The sequence below is a fragment of the Ambystoma mexicanum genome, chromosome 11 (genome assembly GCF_040938575.1).
Source record: "Ambystoma mexicanum isolate Mex_15411 chromosome 11, UKY_AmexF1_1, whole genome shotgun sequence".
NCBI lineage: Eukaryota > Metazoa > Chordata > Amphibia > Caudata > Ambystomatidae > Ambystoma > Ambystoma mexicanum.
The window spans coordinates 656,136,037-656,158,072 of NC_090934.1; positions in this window are offsets into that span (position 1 = coordinate 656,136,037).

Genomic DNA, 22,036 nt, shown 5'->3' on the forward strand with positions numbered 1-22,036 from the left:
AGAAAGACTTTATTAATCCAACACAACATATTCAAGATGTCTCACACAACTCCAAGATTTCAATATCACCGCTAATGGGTTTCTAGGAAAAGCAATCTCACACACCAAATCAACCCTATCCAAAACTTGTTTCCAAAACCCCACTACCTTTTCACAATCCCATAACATGTGTAGCATAGTACCCTTCTCCCTCAAACAACCCCAGCACCTATCAGTATCACCAAGTCCCAATTTAAACATCCTATCAGGAGTCCAAAAAAGACGTCCTAAAGTCTTCTGGTGAATAAAGTGCAAATTCAAATCAGCCTTTGCCTTAATAGGAACCTTCCACATACCGTCCCAATCATTCAAAGGTATAACCTCTCCAAGTTCCTCAGACCATGTTCATCTCAATTTATCCCAGAATACTAGGGAACGATTTTCAGTCAGAAAGAGTTTTAAAAAACTAGACACCCCATGAGGAACAATAGAGAGAAAATCATACCTCTCAGGTCTGTGCAATAGAGGCAAATCATTCATCTGACTCCTCTCCATCATTAAAGCAGCCAACAAATTATATCTCTGTAGTTCCTTTTGATGCAAATCAAACATAACCTTCAAATCCTCAAAAGACCTCATACCCCCATCATACCAGATAACCCGTAACAGTAAAATGCCCTTATTAATCCAGCTTCTCCAACACAACATCCGATTATTAATCTGCAAACCCGGATCTGCCAGATGAAGCTTCCTCATATAAATATAATCCTTGTCCACCACCGGTAATCAGAGAGATAATAGCATCTTTAGTAACTATTACAGATTGCAATTTAGCCATTTAGTGTTTCAGAGCTGCATTGTTCTCCCTTGCGCCATGAGACAGTTGATATGAACTAAACGTTTGTGGAAATCGTGACCATGCATTCACTCTAGATAGGTGAACGCTCCATTTGATCAGAGATCTGAATGTCTAGCCATCCATTGTTCCCACCGCAGTCAAACTGCCCAGAGTAGAAATTGACTTCACCATTTTGACCCTCTTGGGACTACTTATCCACATTTTGTTTTTATACTCCAAAAGTGGAATGTGTGTGCTGTACACATCAGTGTGCATTTGACTCACATGCAGTGTAGGCGTGTGGTGATATTCATTTTTGTAGATACAGGATGTGTTGCACTTAGCCAGCAACCACGCCCAGTGTTTCATGAATTCCCTCCCTGATGGATGGAATGCTGCTTTGAGCCACGATTATAGAGTACCGAAATCTGGTACACACAAGAGTGAAGTGCAAGTCTGTGTCACAGAGCATCTGCACATTGATTCAATGTTGCACACATCTGTTATGTGGTAGACCTGATCTCTTGCCCTGGGTGGTTCAAGGCACAACTGTGTGCAGTCCACTTTCCCAATCGCACTGGGGAAGCCTGCAATGGTGTAGAAGTGGTATTTGATCTGATTTATGACTACTGGGTCGCTGGGAAAAGATATGTGGTGACATATCTGTCTCATCATGTCAGCCAGCACATGTGAGGGGATGCAGGAGTAGCATGACTGCATGATGTCATATGACAGGGCCACAGTGTTCTGAAAGGTACCTTGGAACAGAAATGTAGCACTACAAAGAGATTGAAGTTGGGATGGAGATGTCAGTCTGCATGTTGAGCTCAATGTACCACTCAATGACTGGAAGAGGCTGTAGATGGTGGGAATATTCAGGTGGAAGAAGGAAAGGACCTTTTGGCCTGTGTGGCCATGGCAGTACAGCCTGGGCATGTATACCCTTACAGGGGATTATGGACAGGATATTGGGCTCCTGCTGTTGAGGGCTTGGGAGTAGGCTGATTGGCTAGCTTCAGGTAGAACTGGGGATCAGGCTGTTGGGCTGTCTATAGGGGAGTGGGGCAGGTTGTTTAGCTGCCTGCAGTGGGGACGGGGGTAGGCTGTTGGGCTGCTTGCAGAGGGCTCTGCATGTAGGCCTATGGGCTGCCTACATGGAGGTCTGGGGAACAGGCTGATGGGCTGCCTACAGGGGGTTTGAGGTAGGCTGCTTGGCTCCCTGAGGTTGTTGCTTCTGTGTCCTCCTTGTCTGTAGCAGCATCCTTACCTATGGTGTCAGGAACATGCTCCTGCTCTTTCCATGATGGTGGGGAAGTTATACTGTGGTGTGTCTGCTTTGGATGTGCTGTTTCAAACCCCTCATTGCTGGTTTAATTCATGTCTGTCCAATTATGAGTTGCTGGAGTGCTTGTGTAGTTGATTTGGTCAACCTGTACGAAAGGACAATTGTGCACCGGAAAATTGCACCTGCACATCCTGCTTTTGAGGTGCAATTTGGGGCTCTAAAAGTGGGTCGTAAATGAAGTGGTGAGGTGATTGAAAATTGTATTAGGAATTTTTCATAGGTGTTATGTTGAGGCATGATATGGATGTGCAAAGTCAAAAGTAAACACACAGTGGTACAAACGACTAAGTTTTACTTGATGTTTGCAAGCCGTAAAGTGTAGGGTTTATGGACACCATATGTATCATGAGGCACAACGTAGAACCAAGGTGTAATGCATTCATGACTTCATTTTACACCTTGGTGTTACACCTTTTCTGCCTATAAAATGTGGATAACTGTTTTATTTTGAAAGATCTAATTGCAGTCTGTGGCTTGAGAAAACCATGTTAACTTTCTCTGACAGAGCATAACCTTATCAATAGAAAGTTAGTTAACTCATTTTTAATTCTCATACTATTGATTTTAACATAAAATCTGACAACTCACCGTTTTGAAGATCCAATGTCATAGAAGAAAATAGTGAATAGTCGCAAAAGCCAGTCTTGCCAAGGAGGTGCTAATTGGTTACAACTGTAATGACCAGGCTGTATGCCCTTTATCTATAACTGTAAATATTTTGTGAAATAACACCTTATTCACTGAGAAACAGAACTTGTAAGCCAGAGCAGCTTTTAATATGAGCTGATAGAGGCCTGCAGTGATATGGCACTCATTTTGAGAGGTTGTTACAAACTGTGTTGAGATTATATGCAGGGTACATTTTGCAAATAAAACATGTTACTCTCTGAGAAACACGAGCCCCTAGAGAGAACAGCTGATCAAATCTGTTTATTAACAAAGAACACCAACAAGGTAGGATAGGCTAACAAGCACAAGTGAAAACAACCCACAAGTCATGGTCAGCTGGCAAAGAAAAAAGGTTGGTTCAGATTAAACAGATGGGTGGCTTTCTATGCTACATAGTTTCACAAGGAGGAAGATGATCACAAAACACAGAGGATGCAGACGGCCATATTCCTGAAGAAGTCAGATCAGCTAGGGCTGGAGGACCCAGCTGATTCACGAGCGTGACTTCCTCTGCAAGTAAAATCAAACAGCTATTATTATACATGGTGCATGACAGTATTTCTTTTTAGGGCTTAGAATTCTATTAATTTTTCATGCTTGCTTCAATAATTTGGAGTCAAAGCTAAACTATAAGACTGAACTGCTTTAGTAAGAACAAGCAAACAGCTTTCCGACACCTTCACGGTGATACAGTGGAATTCGGCCCCTTTTCAATTTTTACACATTCCAATGTTTTTACTTTTTTAATATTTTGGGTCCTGAAATATGCTAATTTTACCCTTTTTTGCAACATATTTCAATTACACCATTTAGAGGCAACATGATGTATTTATGTTTGGAACATTTCAATCATCCCTGTGTTGATGGATCACTACGTTTATCATGCTCTATAGTGTTGACAGAGCACATAGCATCAGCTTGTGCTGCCCCTCATATTTCTTTGGCCAGGATTAGTGTATCTATTAAAGCAGAAAGGATAAACGAGAGGAATCTTTACAGGTTTGGTTGAAAGTTTTATCTGTAACTTTTTAAGCCATTGATTTAGATTGCTCCTAGGATTTTTGAGGGAGTTGTTCAAACAATGCCATTTTATTAAGTCATTAATCTTGTGATTAATCAAATTTGGGAGTACCAGTGGTCCAGGAGTGAATGTCAGGTTCTAAATCATGAATCAGCGCCACACTGCTAATACACCAGAATGGATCAGAACAGATTGGGTTAAACAAGCATACAATTAAAATTATAAACCTCCTTGTCTAATGTTGGTAACGTGGATGGAACTGCAGACTTATTTCCCCTGAAGGTCGTGGATCATTCGTTAGTTGTAATACAGCAAAAATACAATTATTACTCAGTGATAAAAGGAGTGTTCAGTCTAAGTTGTATAAACATATCTACTTTATAGGAAAAGGGATGCACTCTGGATACTGACAGGAGGGTAGTCGGTATGGTAAATAACCACAACAGTTTGTTAAGGTTTTTTGGCTTCAGCACAAAGGGAGAAAAGGATCTTAAAATGTCTCTAGAGGTCTCTGTGAAGGATCGTGGGAACAGCACTTCTCCCAGCTTCTTCAATTGGCTTGCTAGGTCCTTTAAGGTGGATGGCCCAAAGCTAAGTAGTGTCTGGCAGGCATCTGCCTTGTCCTTGTTTTTAGGTTTAGAGACCTTCTGGCACACCCTGTCCTGGGAGCTTGCTGCAGAGCCTAGCAGGACACGCTGTGTGCTGCCTGAGTACCGGTTCTGAAGTGGCCGGAGGGTCCTTTGAGTAATTTTCTTCCTCTGTTCCCCGGGGAAGTTAAGGGGAGAGATCTTGCTTCACTATTTGGATGTCCTGGCCGTCCTTCACTGACAGAAGCTGTAAGGCAGACTGTACCTTCAGCCAGGGTGCAAGGATGAGTGCAAAGCATTCAAATGATCTACCTAAAGAGGGGCTCCAGCCCTCTTTTATAGTGAAGTGGGAAACAGTGATTGCTGTAGGCTGAGCCTACCTTAGTGAACCAATCGTGGGGTCACTACCAACAATCTTCTGTATCTGTGAGGTCGTAACCAGAGTGCTTTGATACAGGAAAAGTTGAAATAGGAACAAAGGGTGTCCCATAACTAACATGGCAGAACCTTTCTCTCACCAGAAAGAGTTGTGGGCTCTCTCCCTTGTGCTACTAGATCCCACCCATCTTCTTGTCTGCTGTGGTCAAAGTGTCTCCCTGGTTTATAGTCCTCCCTGTGTGGTACCTTTAAAGCGACATGTCTCCCTTGAAGATGCTGAGAGACCAGAATATATGGCTCCTGCAAACCCCATTCTCATACCTTATGATTGGGGACAATCTAGCAGGGTGGCCTACTGCAACAATAGACCCATACATGTCAGTTCACTGGCATTGATACTGAGAGGTGGGAGCTGGCTTCAGGTTGACACAGTTACATATGAAAGGCTGTTGGGTTTCCTGTCTCCTTTGTTATCCTCTGCAGTCACGCCACCTGATGACCTGTTTAAAGTACCATCTATTGGTATGTTAATCGCTGATACCAACTGCTGGGCATAACAAAAGAGCAGGGTGGTTCCATGGAACCTTTGTAAGTCACTCAGGCTGACCATGGCAGGGGGAGGTTTGGTCACGCGGATGGTGGCATTCATCACAAATATTTTTTAATACACTTAACACAGGAGACCAGTCTCTAAGCATTGGATTGGAACCTGTGTTGCTCTGTGTTGTCATGCTTCCAAGACAAATGCATTACCCCTACACTATCCTCCTGGCCCAGGGTTATTCAAGAATTGGCACACATAATCTCACCTGTCCTGTGGCTTGCCAATTCTGACAGCGTTATTGTGAGCATGCTTCTAGGTTGTACTGTACAATGATGACCACACATACATTGCTGATTGAAGTTGGATTGGTTTGACATTTTGGGAGTCAATAGAAGAGTAGGATGCTAGGACTCTATTCAACTACTGTATTGCTAATATTGAGAACTGCATATTATTTTACAATACTGTTTTCAATGTTCATATGTCATCTCAACTAGAAAATAAATATGCATATATGCTAAAGGAATGAGTGAGATAATTGTTAACGTGTGTCTATGTATGAGTCCAAAAGATACTGCATTCCAAGTGTATATATTTGTCTGTTTATTGATAAACCTTTGTAGGGAAGATATTGATAACCACTAATGTTTATCATATACACAAGAGTGGCAATAATTGGTTCCTAGCAACTCTATAGGTAGTCCCATAATGGTATTGCTATCCAATAGTAAGCCTTAGAGGTTCTGAGATGTAGTGGTTTTTCTTGCAAAGATTGTACCCTTTCCTTAGCATTAATTAGGGTACAGCACTAGTCTCTTCTGCAAAATGTGTCACAGCCCCAGGTTAGCATTTGGAACCCGGGTTGTTTTGGAGGTTAGACGCTGGGATACAAGCATGCCAATTTTAATAATTATGAAGTCATACTAATAGCAAGATCAAGGATTGAAGGATTTAGCAAAGAGCAGTGATTTGAGTCTATCTCATTAGCCAACGTGTGAAAGGATGGATTGAATTTTAAGTGGATGAAAGTTCCATAGTGTATGAGCAAGAATCAAAAAGGCAGGCTAAATCATGGGCAGGCTAAATCCTTGACTTACTTCTACTTACCTCTCTACCCCCTTTGGCTTCTATCTTTGGAAACAAATGTCCTTTATGTTTTCCTACTACCTACTCATGGATGATACCCAGATTTAATTTTACTTTTCCACCCTTACGTCGTGATCTCTGCTCTTGTATCTATAATTGTTTTTAGTCATCTATCACTGGATGGTACTTTGTTGTTTTCTGCTCAACTCCTACTAGAAAGACGGTATTTACCTCTTAGCACATCATGCTGCGCTCCTCTTTCCCTTACCTTATAATTTCCCCTAACATTCACTCATCATTCTCCCTGGAGTACAACATTAGAGTCCTCTTAAAGAGCAATATCAAATGTCATCACTTCATCACTTCTTTGTGATTGCTGTAAGACTCTGCCAAATAAACCCAAGAAAATCTGCCTGTCCTTACCTTCCACACTACTAAACCTCTAAGCTCCATCCTTGTACTTACTTAATTTAAGCACTAGTCTAGACTTTATCCCAAGCCTCCCCCTCTACTATTGTTACCTCCTTGACAAAGTTATCAGCTGAAAATACTATGCACTCCAACTACCACCTCTGGTCACTGTCTCCAGTATGTCTGCCTCTCCACTGTGTAATCAATCCCTCTTCAAATTCCTTCAGCCTTTTGCTAAATCAATTCATAGCCTACAACCTACCTTCCCCAGCTAACCCTGTCCCCCATCACTGCCCACATTATGCCCTTTGTTGTGCCACCTTACTCAATATCTCTGTTCTGCATCCCTTTGTGAAGCATCTTCTTGTCCACACCCTCCCTTTTCTTGCCTCTAAACTCAATCTCCTATCCCTAGTAGACCCTACCCTAAGCTGCACACAAGCCCTTCCTCATGATCATCTCCTCTCCCAGTTGTACATAATATTTAGAAAGATATCAAACAGTATATTGTTATCTGTCTACAGTGTACACAATCTATTTTGTTATTATTTGTTTTCTCCAGACTTTTTTCTCACTAGAATCTTCTCACGCTACAACCTGGATTATTACCTGCTCACAATTATCATATTGACCATGTACTCCCTAAAAAGGGTTTGCTCTGCTCACCATCATCCCCATGTAAGGTGCTCAACTTGTTAAGTAAAGATACATACAATACACCAAGGTTAGTAGGGTTAGGGACATTTTATATCCTACTCCATTGAGCAGGTGTACAGCAATTGTATCCACCTACCATGCATTATCCGAGCTTAAAATGTTCAATAAGCATCCACTTCCATCTTACTGACTCAAAACATGTCTCTGTATCGGTTCAATGTCATTTCATCGTGGGATGTTATTTCACAGGGTTTTTTACTGTGACTTTTTTTAATGAAAAAACTCATCAAATTTTTTTAAACAGTTTTTATTGGGGGGTTCTCCCTAAACCCCCCCGTTGTCTTTCATTTGCATTTATTCCCAAACAGCCACACCCCATATATATATTTTACTAATCCCACCTAAAAAATTCGATGGGTTTTTAAAAAAAAACATTTGCGGAAAAAACCCTGCGAAAAAACCTCCGGTGATGAAAGGACCTCGTACCCTCTGTATCCACAGATGCAATTGCTAAGTCCTCAAACCAATCCTCAATTGTCTTAATTTTGTCATGCAGCATTGAACATTCATGTTTCTGCCTGGCATGGACACTTCCTTATTTCTGTGGAAACCTTGGACAACACAACTTGTATCATACTGTGGCTAGTAGAAGAATCTAATATCCTGATTTGACATTTATATGTTGTAATCTGTTATTATTATTATTATTATTATTATTATTATTATTGTATTTATTGAGTGTGGACCTAGCTTCGGGAAACAAAGAAGTGCTTTACAATCATAGGGGGAAGAACACAGTGAGGGAAGTAGAGAAAAAAGGAGCGGGGAGAAAGAGGGGAAGGTGGGCAATCAGCAGCATGGGGGAAGACAGTGGGAAGCAGATTGACGTGTCTCAAGTAGGGTGGGGAGTGCAGGGTGTGTGGACCTAGGTGTTAAGGAGGAGCCAGTACTTGTAAGGTAGAATGCAAGTGAGGGCTAAACATGTTTATACTTTTATACCTAGCTGCCAAGTGGCCACTTGCCATGTGTGACCCATGAGCGACCCATGAGCCAGTTCTGGCTTTCACACTTGGAATTTGTACTTTGTATTTCATGTTAGCATCTATGGCTGTTGGAGCGATCAATAAGGTTTAACAAAACATGGGCAGGCTAAATCCTATGATAATGGCACACATTACAAGCAGGATGCTGGCTTCCTTTCTGCTAGACCCTCACTTGAGTAACTCCCAGGCCCCAATACCCCACATATCCACTTATACAGGAATATATAAAAATGTAACTGACTTGCTGCACCCCTTTCCACACTGCTGCCGGCCGCCAGGGCAATAGGAAAAGCATTGTTCCAGAGGCTCTCTTGCCGATTACCATGATGGCCATCTTTGTTTTATGTTAAATGAAGACTTGCTCTCCCATATGCATACCTTTTCTCCTGCTCCAAAAAAGTCACTATCAGCCAATTTGTTTTCCGAGGGTACTCGTGGCAATAATGCCCTTAGTGGTTGGTCACACCAGGATGCTAACTATGCTTCACTATATTCAGGCCTTTTCAACCGGGCAGTGGGCTGTTACTATCCAGTATCACCACTAATGATGGAATTATTGCCTGAGTAAAAAGGTTCTGCTGGCTAAAATGACAAGATTGGTAGCAGATTCACTCATGCAAGGAGCAATTTGTCTAATAATATGATTCAAAGCACTGAAGCAAATGTATGTTCACGTTTGCATTTGTCAAACAACCACATTTATCAGCAACTTGTACTTCTTTAGCCTGCAGAATTTCACATAGAGCTTCTTGTAGGAGCTGTGATGAGGCGGATTCACCAAGATTAGTTCAAGACCATTACTCTCCCTTATAGGGAGGACTGGAGGAATTCCCATAGGAAATAGGGAAAACACAAAAACGTAACAATTTCAGGATGGTGGTGTTACTCAATATGGTGCTGGGGGTCTAGGTTAAAAGATGCAGGGCCTGATTTACAAAAATGGTTCCAAATGGGAACGTCCCATTGAAAACGTTTTTGTAAATCAGGCCCAGGGCACGCCTTGAAAAACAACATTAAGTTCACTCAGAGTCTCCTGTAGTCTAAGTCAACTCGACACTAATCTTTATTGGCTTTGGCCACTTGAGTTCACAGATAAGTAGTCCTCCTGCATTCCTTGGTTTTGTTTCCAACAATATCTTACCAGGGATAGACTGTGTGCTTTCATCTGCCCTTTCCTGGGGATACTTTCAATAGGTGTGCTTTTCTGGCTGAGGTCGCGGTAACCCCCAGCCAGTGCTCACTCTTCATCTGAGACCACTGCATGCTCTTCTCCAGCTTACACAAATCTCTTGTGTCTGCCAAGCTCCAACCCTAGCATGATTTCTATGCTCCAAACTCTCATTCTCTCCAAAAGTGGTGGACTTCATCAATCCCATTTGTACCTTGATGGGGAACAGGGTTACGCCACGCAATGTGTGTACTCAACAAGAGGAACAAACAGCTTTCTCTGTGTCTTCCAAATCAAATATTACTTAACCTTCAAACGTTGTCAGATTCCCATTATTCGATATAGCCTGCATTGAACAACCTGTTTTGAAAAAACACTTGCCCTCGTTTTCAAGTAGTCTGCAAAATAAAGAAGAAAAATGAAAAAATGGCGTAACTAATTTACTAAACAATTTATATGGAACGTAATCACTCACAATTTTTTCCTGATAAGCCAACATATGAATTAAAATAAAACCCCTTAGATCCGCAGTATGGTTTGTAAATGTAAATCTTGGGTTCAACAAGCAGCTACTAATTCATAATTCGAATGGTGGAAGACCTTCGGGTGGTTTGTTGACAGCTATCAAAAAATCCAAAATTAAACATATAAATACATAGAAGTCATATCTAACAATTAAGAGGGAATTTTGCTAGTGTCTATTAAGGTTAACTTAAATGGGAAAAACACTAGTATACTAATCGTAAATCTTTACTGGAACCCAGTTACAATTAAAATTGACGTTTTCCTGAAAATGTTATGAAATCTACTGGGAGATTGGATAACCGCAGCCGGGCACATCCATCAACTCACCCCTGAGGTACTCTGGGATACTATTATGGGGTCTTATTTTACCCTCTTCTGGAAAAACATTGTTTGTACTTTAGAGAAAATAATGTAAAATTGATCTGTTGCAATTTTTGTTAATGGGAGAACTTCCCCATTTTCTTCCCTTTTGTTGGTTCTGATGATTTAAATAGGCTCTTTTAAACTGTTTATTTGTTGTCTCAAAAAGCTGTTGAAAATACTGCTGTATGACTCAGTAATAATAAAAATAAATACAATAGACAAATGTGATAATGGCAGGAGACCTTAACTCCCATTGTTATTCGGATTTTAGCAATGACATTGCATATAGTACCCAGACTGGTACGGAATGGAGAGCCATGTTCGAAAAATGGGGATTTGTCATTGCAAATGGAAATGTGCAAGGTGATTTGACTCCAAAGACAACATGGAAGTGTGGTACCAAATCCTTCATTATTGATTATGTGATTTTATCCAAAAGTATGATGGATGTATGTAATTTTTTCATGGTAAAAGAAACTTCCTTAAGTCATCCTAATATGTTAATAGCAAAACTGGAAATAAGGACTGTAACCACAACATCTAATAATCATGAAATTTAAAGATTAATTGTGGTGGACATTTAAGATTGGGTGACATATCTTGGATAAAGTATTGGGGAATTACGTAGATAATGCAACTAATTAATGTTAGATTTAGCTTGCAGTGGTGATTTGTATGGGATAGACAAAAACGTACCTATTTGAGATCCATAAAAAATAGTTATACCCATGCATTTGACAAAGAGGTATGGGTTAGAAAGAAAAGGCATAAGCAGCAGTTGTGACAACTAAGGACATGTTTTGTAGACCGTTCACAATAAAAACATGTATAAAAGAAAGCTTGTGAGAGTATAAAAACTGGCATCGCTCTCACAAGCTATTGCTTGTACAAACTGATGTTGAAAAAATGCTTTGCTGCCTGCTGCAAAGGAACTCTAGAAACTTTAGGTCTCTAAATAATGATATGGAAAACATAATCTTACCAACAAAGTAATGCAGTTAGTGAGGTCAGTTGGCAAACACAGGATACACCTTGGGAGCTGGATTTTGAGATTGAAGATATTGAGCAATTAATGACAAAAGCCTCAAACTCAAATGCAGCCAGCCCCAATGGTCTAACAAATAAAATCTTACATTTGAATAAGGGCGTATGGGCAACACTGCTAATGGTGAGAAATGTATTGAGATTAACAGTTTAGTTCTACTCAATGGCAGCAGGTAAGAGATGCAATTGTGGCTGATCTTCTCCAGTGTAGAAACCTTTACAATTTTGGCGTATGGCTGAACATAGTGGACAAAGTTGTGACACTGGTGCACCCTGTTAGGGTGGACAATTCATTTCAAGTAGATTCACTCTTGGATATGGAGGTTGCTAATAATATCTCTCGATCGATCACATTTCTGGATGCGGACAATAAGGTCTTTGATGATCTAATCCTTGAGAATGTGGAGGAATGGGTATTGGACAAGAATATATTCTCAAAAACCCAAACTGGATTTAGTAGAGGAATGGCCACCAATCTTATGTGGTCAAATAAAGCAAATATGTGGCAATGGTTGAACTTCCCAAAGCCTTTGACACAGTGAACCGGTATATTCTGTGGCAAATATTAAGGTCGGGTAATTTAACAAACCCTATAGAATGTACTGGAGGAATGAGACAAGGATGCATTTTTGCACCTTGCCTTTTTAATTTATATTTAGCCAACCTCAATGATACATTAAGTAAGGCAGCTTTTGTTAGTCCAAAATTTGGCAATATGCAAGTAAGTTGGGTGGCATATGCAGACGATATAGTGCTGCTAGATGCAACCCCAATAGGCTTGCAGCGATTACGTATTACTTTGGGAGAGTATGCAAAGGAAAACAAATTCATTTATTTATTTTTATTTTCTTTGCATTTATTTCAGCTCACAAAGCTCAGGGGCATCTAGACCCTAGTTACAGGAAGTGCATTTCATAAATTGCAAGAACACATGTGTAGAGTACAGCATATATGTATACATATTGAGCCTCACCTCATGGTACAGGTGGCTACTTCATGCATGCAGACAAGCATAAAGGGTCATAAAACCAACATTTGGTGCAGTGCACGGTCCAGTAAAGCCTGAGCCAGGAGGTTGACAGGCCGATCGGCCATGCTCAGACAGGGCCATACAAGGGAGATTGGACTTAGAGCCAGACTTTGGCTCCACCTGCCAGCCCATGCTGGGAGTCATGGATAGGGCCTTGGGCAGCCAATAAGGGATGTTGCTGGTGGGGGTACAACATCGATCTGCAAAACAGCTTGGCAGTCAGGCCTTCTCATCGGGTGATATGGCGGTGGCCATGTTTCCATGTGCTTTGCTTGGTGTTTCCTCCAGGTGCTGAAACACACAAAAGAGCAGGAGTGATCCCGCTCTAGAAGGGGCTGGAGCTGAAGCTGCTCCAAAGATGGTGGTCGCACAGCAAGCGTGTAGGCAGGGCCAGACAGGAGATGGGTCTTAGAGCCAGGCCTTTGGGCTGGGCTGGCTCCGCCTTCAGGTCAATGCTGGGAGCCACGGACAGGGCCTTGGGCTACCAATCAAGGCTGGCAATGGAGGGGCACGATATCTAGCTGCAATGCAACTTGGCAGGCAGATCTTCTCATTGGGTGATATGGTGGTGGCCATGTTTCCATGTGCTTTGCTTGGTGTTTCCTCTAGGTGCCGAAACACACAAAGGAGTAGGAGTGATCCTTCTCCAGCAGGGGCTTGAGCTGAAACCATAAACCAAAAGAAATTAAACACTATGCATTTCATTAAACATCATAGAAAAGGAGGGCATCATAAATGGTTTATTGATAAGGCTCAAATATCATACTTCAAGGAACTTACATACTTAGGTTTTCTAATTACAACTCATCCGAAAAAAGAAGAAGTAGTAACTATGATTGTGAATAAAAGCGATCAGTTAGTATTCCAAATGAAGGAAATCTATAACAAATATTCTAAGTTCACAATTCTACCATTGCTTCCATTCCATGTCTGTAAAATAGTTTCTGTGATCGTATTTGGATTAGAAATCTAACCAATGACCTATGAAATTTCATGGTAAAGAATGAAAGGGAGAATATGGAAAAAAAATACTAAGGCACTGATTAATGGAATTATTTGCGTGTAAAACTGCTATTTGCGTGCCCTTCTGCCCACGAATACCTGTTTGACGAATGGGGATTTGCGCCCAGAATGACATGCAAATCCCCATTGTACACGCTAATAATTCCACGAATCAGGGCCTAAATCTCCCACTCTCTGTCCCTATGGCGTCATTGCGCTATGAGCTTGGTATACTATCCTTACAAGGGTGGTTCCAATGTTGCGTGATATCATTGTATGCCAACATTATTTCACCAAATAAAAAGAATCGATGTACCAAGATTTTCAAATAACTGTGCACAACAAGACGTCTAATTTTCTGTTTGAATTGGAATCATGTGCCAAATCCGTTTTAGAATACTGTGGAAGAATTAAAAAAAAATATTGAATGAGCTGGACTAGATCAATACAATCGACGAAACAAGAAATTATCGTTTGCATTTCACATTTTCACAAGTTCATAAGCCTTTAGGATTTGTGCCAAATTATTTGAAACAATGTGCCTCATTACGAGTTTGGATGTAGCCATGCCCTTAATAAGGGCATGGCTACCCCCGAACCCGAGTCCGGGTCCTGCAAATAGGGACTTACCGGGCCATTCCAACCTTGGAGGGCCCAGTAATTCCCTTTCGCGGGACCCAGACCAGGTGCATCCCCATTCCCATTTGAGCCGCCATAGGGCTCAATGGGAATGGGGAGCATGGTAGCAGCGGTACCGTTCATAACGGTACCGTTGCTGCCATCCTCGTCTGTTCGCTGGTGCGGCTCTGCACGCCTGGTAGGGGGACTTCATTTATAGTCCACCTAACCATAGAAATAAGGTCAAATAGGCAGGGCACCCAACAGGAAAAAGCAAAACATTTCGGGGGTCACACAAAGCCATCAATGGAATTCTGCCCTAACAATGCCCTACTTCATCTTCCCACATTGAATGCTGGCCATCACGTCCCTGGTTCTATCAAGAATAGATGTTGTCAACTGCATCTACCTCAGTATGCTAAATCCCACATGAAGAGAATCCAATGCATCCAAAACACCATGGGTAGACAACTACTCAAACACAAAGCCAGCTCTAAGAGGTATGCACTGGATACTGGTTAAAATGAGAATCCACTTCAAAGCCCTCTGCATTGCCCACAAAGCACTGAAAGATCAATGAGCTGAATTAATCCTATCCAAAATGTCACAATATGAACCAACCAGAGAATTAAGAGTGGGTAACAACCTACAAATCAAAAGCAGTCGTTACTCCTGCAAAAGAAATGGCGGATCCACCTTCTCCACCACGGTGGCCAAACTGTGGAACAGACTGCCTAGGGAAGTGCACACTATGCAGTAGAACCGTACATTAATAAAAACGCTGAACATGACATTCAGACTCATGACATGGAACATACTGTAAGGGAATTCCACAATAGATATGGAATACACAGATAATTCCTATTGATCAGAGCCCAAGGAGCGACTCCTGTGTGACCACAGAGACAAAACCAGCAAACCTTGTAGGACGAGAAACCTACTCCAAGGGAACAAAACACTGGCTTCCATCACTGACCATTTCTTTCTGGGAAAGCAATGCAGGGCACCCACTTACTAAGCAAGGACCAAACAAATAACACCCAGCAACATTTACCACAATGTAACAAATAACAGCAACTGAATACACGCTGCAGTATGAACCTTATCTACCAATCCCTAATTTCTACACCAAACTGCAAATGCAAACCTAAACTAGTCACTCAATTGCAGCTTTTTATGGGCCTATCCCTAATAAAAACACTCTGAGCTCTAGATCTCAACCATCCGCATAACTTGTGGTGCGCGCCCAGCCAACACATTCCTGCACCACCAGAGAATGATGTAACCTCTCTTGACACAAAGCCATTGATATTTCTTACTGCAACACACATAGAAGGCTCACATGCACACAAAGCTAAGGGTACTTCCAGTCTGGACAAAACAACACAAAGCAATGAAATCTCTCCACCTGACTAGACCATCCCTCCTACTCTCTTAACAAGTCCACGGAAATTATAGCAGTGTGCAGGCCAAATCATATTCACATTATCAATATTTTTGAAAAAGTAGTTCTTGGTGAATGTGAAAACACTGTTCATGAAGATTACAGTTGTTTTTCGCTAGCCTATATTATAACTTTGGTAGATTTAAAAGGTCCCTACAGGCTTGGACTCCCATTCCCCTCTTACTGCACTTCATACCCTACTTTCATGCACACAAGGGGCATTGCCTGACTGTCTTAGGCACACTGGTGTTGGGACACCATTCGAAAGTGCTTGCAACACAGACATCACACTGTTCTATAGTGCATTTATATATGTAAGTATGTACTTTATTTTAAGAAACAAAATCCCATAAAGGTCCCATCTGCGAATACAAAAATAAAATGAAACATGAATCATAAAACATAACGCCAAATTGCAGCATGCAGTTTAAGATTGATAGAACAATGTACATGTTTGTTATAGAAGCTTAGATTTGAATTTTAAAGTAGTAACAATAAAATGATTAACACAAGCACACATATAAATATCGGAAAGAAGTAATACAAATAAAAATGCGGGTTTATATTGATGCACGACCCTTTCACTTAGTTATGTGATTTTCTAGGTGCTACATGTATTTCAGAGAATAATAACGGTTGCATACAAGTTTCTAAAGCTCCAGATTTCTATACAAATGGCATTTCACGTCCATGCCAACTACACCATCTCCCATATGTAGTGGAAAAGGGTGGACAATTCAGTCTAAAACAAGTTAGTAAAATACATTGATATTTGTTTCATATATGTTTCATGTTTATATGCTAAAATGCTGTTTGCGCCCATACAATCACAATAATTGCAGTGTCTGTGCATGTGATAATATGGCGGGTTACTCTATCCATAATGTTTTGTTTGACGCTTTGTATCCAGATTATTATTTTGTACAAGTTAGCCTTGTAAATCACAAGTCAACTTAATTATACTTTCTCATTTCCATTATCTGTTGCAGAATGTAGCTCATTTTCAGGCAGAATTTCTTTTATTAGACCTTCTTGTCACTCTTTGTCCTTATTTCCCTCGACGTGTTTCTTTCAATCTCCAATTTTTAATACCCTCCTTTTACAGGCTGATTCATGTAACTCCTCTCAAAAGTGTCACACGCGGCTGGCGCACAGCGTGCCCTTGCGAATGTCTGCGCCAGCCGCGTGCGATAAAATCAATTTCCGCGCACAGCGTATTCATGGATTCTCACCTCCAAAAGCAGACGTGGCGCAGAGTGGCGCAGCGACCCTGCAGCAGTGCCAGTTACGCCCCCAAGAACGCCCTCGCGCAAGGAAAAGCCATCAAGATCGCAAAACCATCGCAAAGGGCTGTGCCAACCCTGCACCAGTTTACCGGACTGGCAAACAGCAAACGCAAAGCTGGGAACACGTATTACGGGTGTCGGGAACACGCGTGCGCAAGAAGTTTCACACGCGATCTGGCCTGGGTGCGTGTATTTCAGGGGTGCGTGAGAAGTTCCACACGCGATTGGCCTGGGCGCGTGTAGTACAGAGGTGCGCGACAAGTTCCACACGCGATCGGGCCTGGGGGAGCGTGTGCGTGTATTTCAGGGGTGCGCGAGAAGTTCCACACGTGATTGGCCTGGGCACGTGTATTTCAGGGGTGCGCCAGAAGTTCCACACGCGATCGGGCCTGGGGGAGCGTGTGCGTGTATTTCAGGGGTGTGCGAGAAGTTCCACACGCGATTGGCCTGGGCGCGTGTAGTTCAGAGGTGCGTGAGAAGTTCCACACGCGATCGGGCCTGGGGGAGCGGGGTACGTGTATTTCAGGGGCTCGCGGGTGGTTTTACACGCGATCGGGCCTGGGGGAGCGGGGTACGTGTATTTCAGGGGTGCGTGAGAAGTTCCACACGCGATCGGGGCTGGGGGAGCGGGGTACGTGTATTTCAGGGGTGCGCGAGAAGTTCCACACGCGATCGGGCTGGGTGCGTGTATTTCAGGGGTGCGCGAGAAGTTCCACACGCGATTGGCCTGGGCGCGTGTAGTACAGAGGTGCGCGAGAAGATCCACATGCGATCGGGCCTGGGGGAGCGTGTGCGTGTATTTCAGGGGTGCGCGAGAAGTTCCACATGCGATTGGCCTGGGCGCGTGTAGTTTAGAGGTGCGCGAGAAGTTCCATACGCGGGGGAGTGGGGTACGTGTATTTCAGGGGTGCGTGAGAAGTTCCACACGCGATTGGGCTGGGTGCGGGTATTCCAGGGCTGCGCAGGAAGTTTTACACGCTCGCCTACAACACGTATTCATGGAAACGAACGTGGCCAATCCGGAAACACGTACGCCAGCAGGAAGTAGGCGTACATCCACCCGCACAGCATAAAAGTGCACGCAAACAAAAAACAAGCTCAGACGACAGGATGAACATACCGTTCCTAGCAGCAGTGGCCGTGGGATACCGCAGGAGGAGGAGGAGGATAGTCCGGGCCAGAATTTTTACATCCAGAACCAGCCTTTTTGGGATGCCTGATGACCATGTGTATGGGAGGTACAGGTTTCCACCTCACATAATACTCGACCTGGTCAGTGAGTGGGAGTATGACCTCACATAAACCACCCTGTGCTCCCAAGCACTCAGCCCCCTGGAGAAGGTCCTCAATGTACTGCACTTCCTGGCCACTGGATCATTTCAGCGGACAAGTGCCATAGTGGGGGGGGGGTGTCACAGGCCACGCAGTCACGCTGCCTACACCAGGTCTTGGCCATCATCACTGCACGCCCATCAGTCCGCAGGCACATATACCTGCCCAGAACACCTGCAGAAAGGCAGGCTGTTGCCCAGGACTACTACAGGGTGGCACAATTCCCCAAAGTGCTAGGTGCCATTGATTGCACCCATGTGGCTCTACGTCCCCCCAGGGCAACTGAGCACATCTATAGAAACCGCAAGCACTGGCATTCCATCAACGCCCAGGTAGTATGCAATGCCAAGGGAATCATCACCTCAGTATACGCCAACTATCCAGGCTCCACCCACGACAGTTTCATCTACAGAATGTCTACCCTAAACCGGGACATAGAAGCTGGGCGGCATGGCGATACATGGCTGTCCGGTGAGTATAAATGCCACTGCGCATGCATGCATGTCAGATACTGAGTAATGTCACAACCCCACTGATGATACCCATCACCACCTCCCCAGGGGACAGTGCCTACCCTCTCAGCACCCACATGATGACGCCAATTCGGAACCCCACCACGCCACCCCAGGTAAGATACAACACAGCACACATTGCAACCCGGGGCATCGTGGAGCGCACATTCGGAGTGCTCAAGTCACGCTTCCGCTCCCTTGACCGTTCTGGCGGGCAGCTGTTATACGCTCCCCCAGTAGTGTGCAGGATCATAGTGGCAGCATGTGTCCTGCACAACGTTGCAACACGCCGGGGCCTGGCCGTGGACATGGTGGTGCCCCCACATCCCCAACCACATGCATTCCCACTGCGCATGGGAGGGGAAAGTGCACGGGGTGAGGCAGCCCGTACGCAGCTCGTGGCTAATTACTTCACATAAAATCACACCCCTGTGGAGTGCACACAGCCCTGGCACATACCAGCTGACAATCAATGATGATTGTAACTGACAATTATGATGTGTCAATGGACAGTCAACTGTCACAACCATACCAGCCTGAGATTGTACATCTGGAAGTGTTCCATTGTGTGCTTCCCTACCTACACAAACAGCACCAATGCTGTGTTCAAAAGACACACTTCTCTGCTGCTAAAATCATTACCCCCTTGCAAGACACAACATGACAACAGTGCCATGTCACCCAACCCCTCCCCAGCACCGCCACCCAACACACCATGGAATGACATGCCATGTGAGAGCAAACAAAGTCATCCCCCAAACATGACATGTGTCACAAAGTACAGTGTCCCTAATGGAAACTGGCCACAAACAATATGCCCACATAAATGTAGAAACAACAACACACATGACCAAATACTTACCACAATACAATCGACATAGCATAAACATGACAGTACTAAGGCAAAGGATACATAGTCTTACAACATGAGAATGCCAGCACATCCACCACCTCCAACTGTACAGTGTTGTTGCCACGCACATCTGGAAGTCCACTGCTCACAACATGAGCTCCATCTCCAAAGTGGATGGCCTTCTGAAGACATGAGGAATGAACCTGCAAATTAGGAGGGAGACATGGATGCACAAGCACACATCAATACACCATGCAGTGCACAATACAACAATAATATCAGTAGGTATGTATACACAGTATTGACTACAGACTGCCCACACAGCTCATGGGAGTCCAACGTCACTGTGTAATTCACTGTCACTTGGGCACACCCTTTGCAAGCCCATGGAAACGGGAAGCAGGAGGGGTGTGTGTCTCATGGACCCAAGCATCTAACCCAAACTCAGGACAAGCCTGCATGTGCCCAGCCGGAATACAGTGGATGCCCACGGGAGCCACACAAGGCAACACACTGCAACAAAAAATCAAAAATCAAAAATGGCCATGTGTGGGCCAGAGGGGGTGGGGGAGGCCACCCAGGAGGTCCGAGGACAGGGTGCCCACCAACAGCCACCTGCGTGAATGTTGCAGAAAAAAAACACCTCCATGGGCTCATGGCCTGCACGGCTACTAAATAGTGGGAGATTCACTGCTGGATTCGCTCTCCTCAACCTCTGCTGCTGCTGCCACAGGAGGTGGTGGTGCTATGGGAGGCAGCCCACGCAATGCCCTAGTTTGGTCCTCCATGGCAGCAAGCATGCGGGTCTGGAAGGCCTCGTTCTGGAGGGATATGGTGCGGAGATCCCCATGCAACACCCGACGTGTTGCCCGGACCTCCGCCCGAGTTGCCTGCATCTCTGCTGAGAGCGTACGGGTGACGCGCTCCAGCAGCTGTTCCGTCCTGGTGACAGTGGAAGCCTCAAGGTCCACAAGAGTATGCCTGAGGTGCCGGACCTCTCCCCTCAGGGCTTCCCTCTGTCCCTGGGCATCTATAGAAATTGATTCCCTCAGATTGTCCAGGGCCGCCTGTCTGTCCCTGTTGGATGCCAACATGTCCTCCCTGACTGATTGGCAAATGGAGTCTGTTGCCTGCTGTAGTAGCTCCATCTGCCTTTCTGGGGGGACAATGGAAGTGGCCACCCTCTCCATGGCTTGAGCAATCATTTCTGATGATGCTGCCTGTTGGTTGGCCATACCGTAAATGGATTGCTCCCATGCGTTATTGCCTGGTGGCGGACGGCCACCACGTTGGCAGGCACCACACCTGTCTGGGGCAAGGCGAACTGCGCCTTGCTGTGTCGGCACTGCCTGAGGCTGCAGGACTGCATTTCCCCTCTGAACTGCTGGCCCAGGAACAGGATCAGATGTTGCGGAGTGTGGCCCTGCATCCGTAACCACCACAGGCGCACCTACCAACACTGACATCCCCATAGTGGGCTCTACCCCTGGTGCAGGTGGGTCGGACAGAACAGTATCCCTTCCATGAACACATACCTGCGAATCCACATAGGCCTCATCCGAATCAACACCTGAAAAGAGTTCTGGGGAGGTGCAGCCAGGGACACCCCGGGACAGTATGGCCTGCAGCAAGAGAGGGTTCTCCCCCACCACCAAACCACGTCCCCCACTGGTGCCTGGTCGTGCTTCAGATCCCTCCTGGGCCTGCACCATCTCCTCTCCCTCAACAGCATCAGGTGCGTCATCCTCTGCAAAAACATGAAAGACAAAAAATGGAAACAGGCATTAGCACCATGGCACGCTATTAGGCCAGACAAGCTACAGTACCAGTACTTGATTTACACATGTCCCACATGACTATAACCCTCCCATGCATGCACTGTCCATGAGTTGGAAGGGGAGGAAAATGTCAGACACTGATGACACCAAGATGGGAGAGCAACACATCAGCTGCATGCTGGCTAGCAGTGCCATCACACATTGGCCTGTGAGTGGCATGTCCAATACACATACATGACACATGCCATCACACAGATGGCATGTACCATAGGCATGTCATATATGTGACAATAGGGCAGAGTGATGCACAGTAGAACCAGGTGAATTCCTACAATCAGCCTGAATGAACCCAGCTAAATACGGAACAATGTGGTAGCAAGATGCCACTTCAAGGGCAACTGGCGCGATGTAGTGCAAAACGCCTACTGTGGCCAGAAGGGATACTGTAATACCCAAATCCCGGGGTGCAGAATGCATTGGATGAAGCACATGGGTGGGCCAAAACACTGAGGCACACACACCC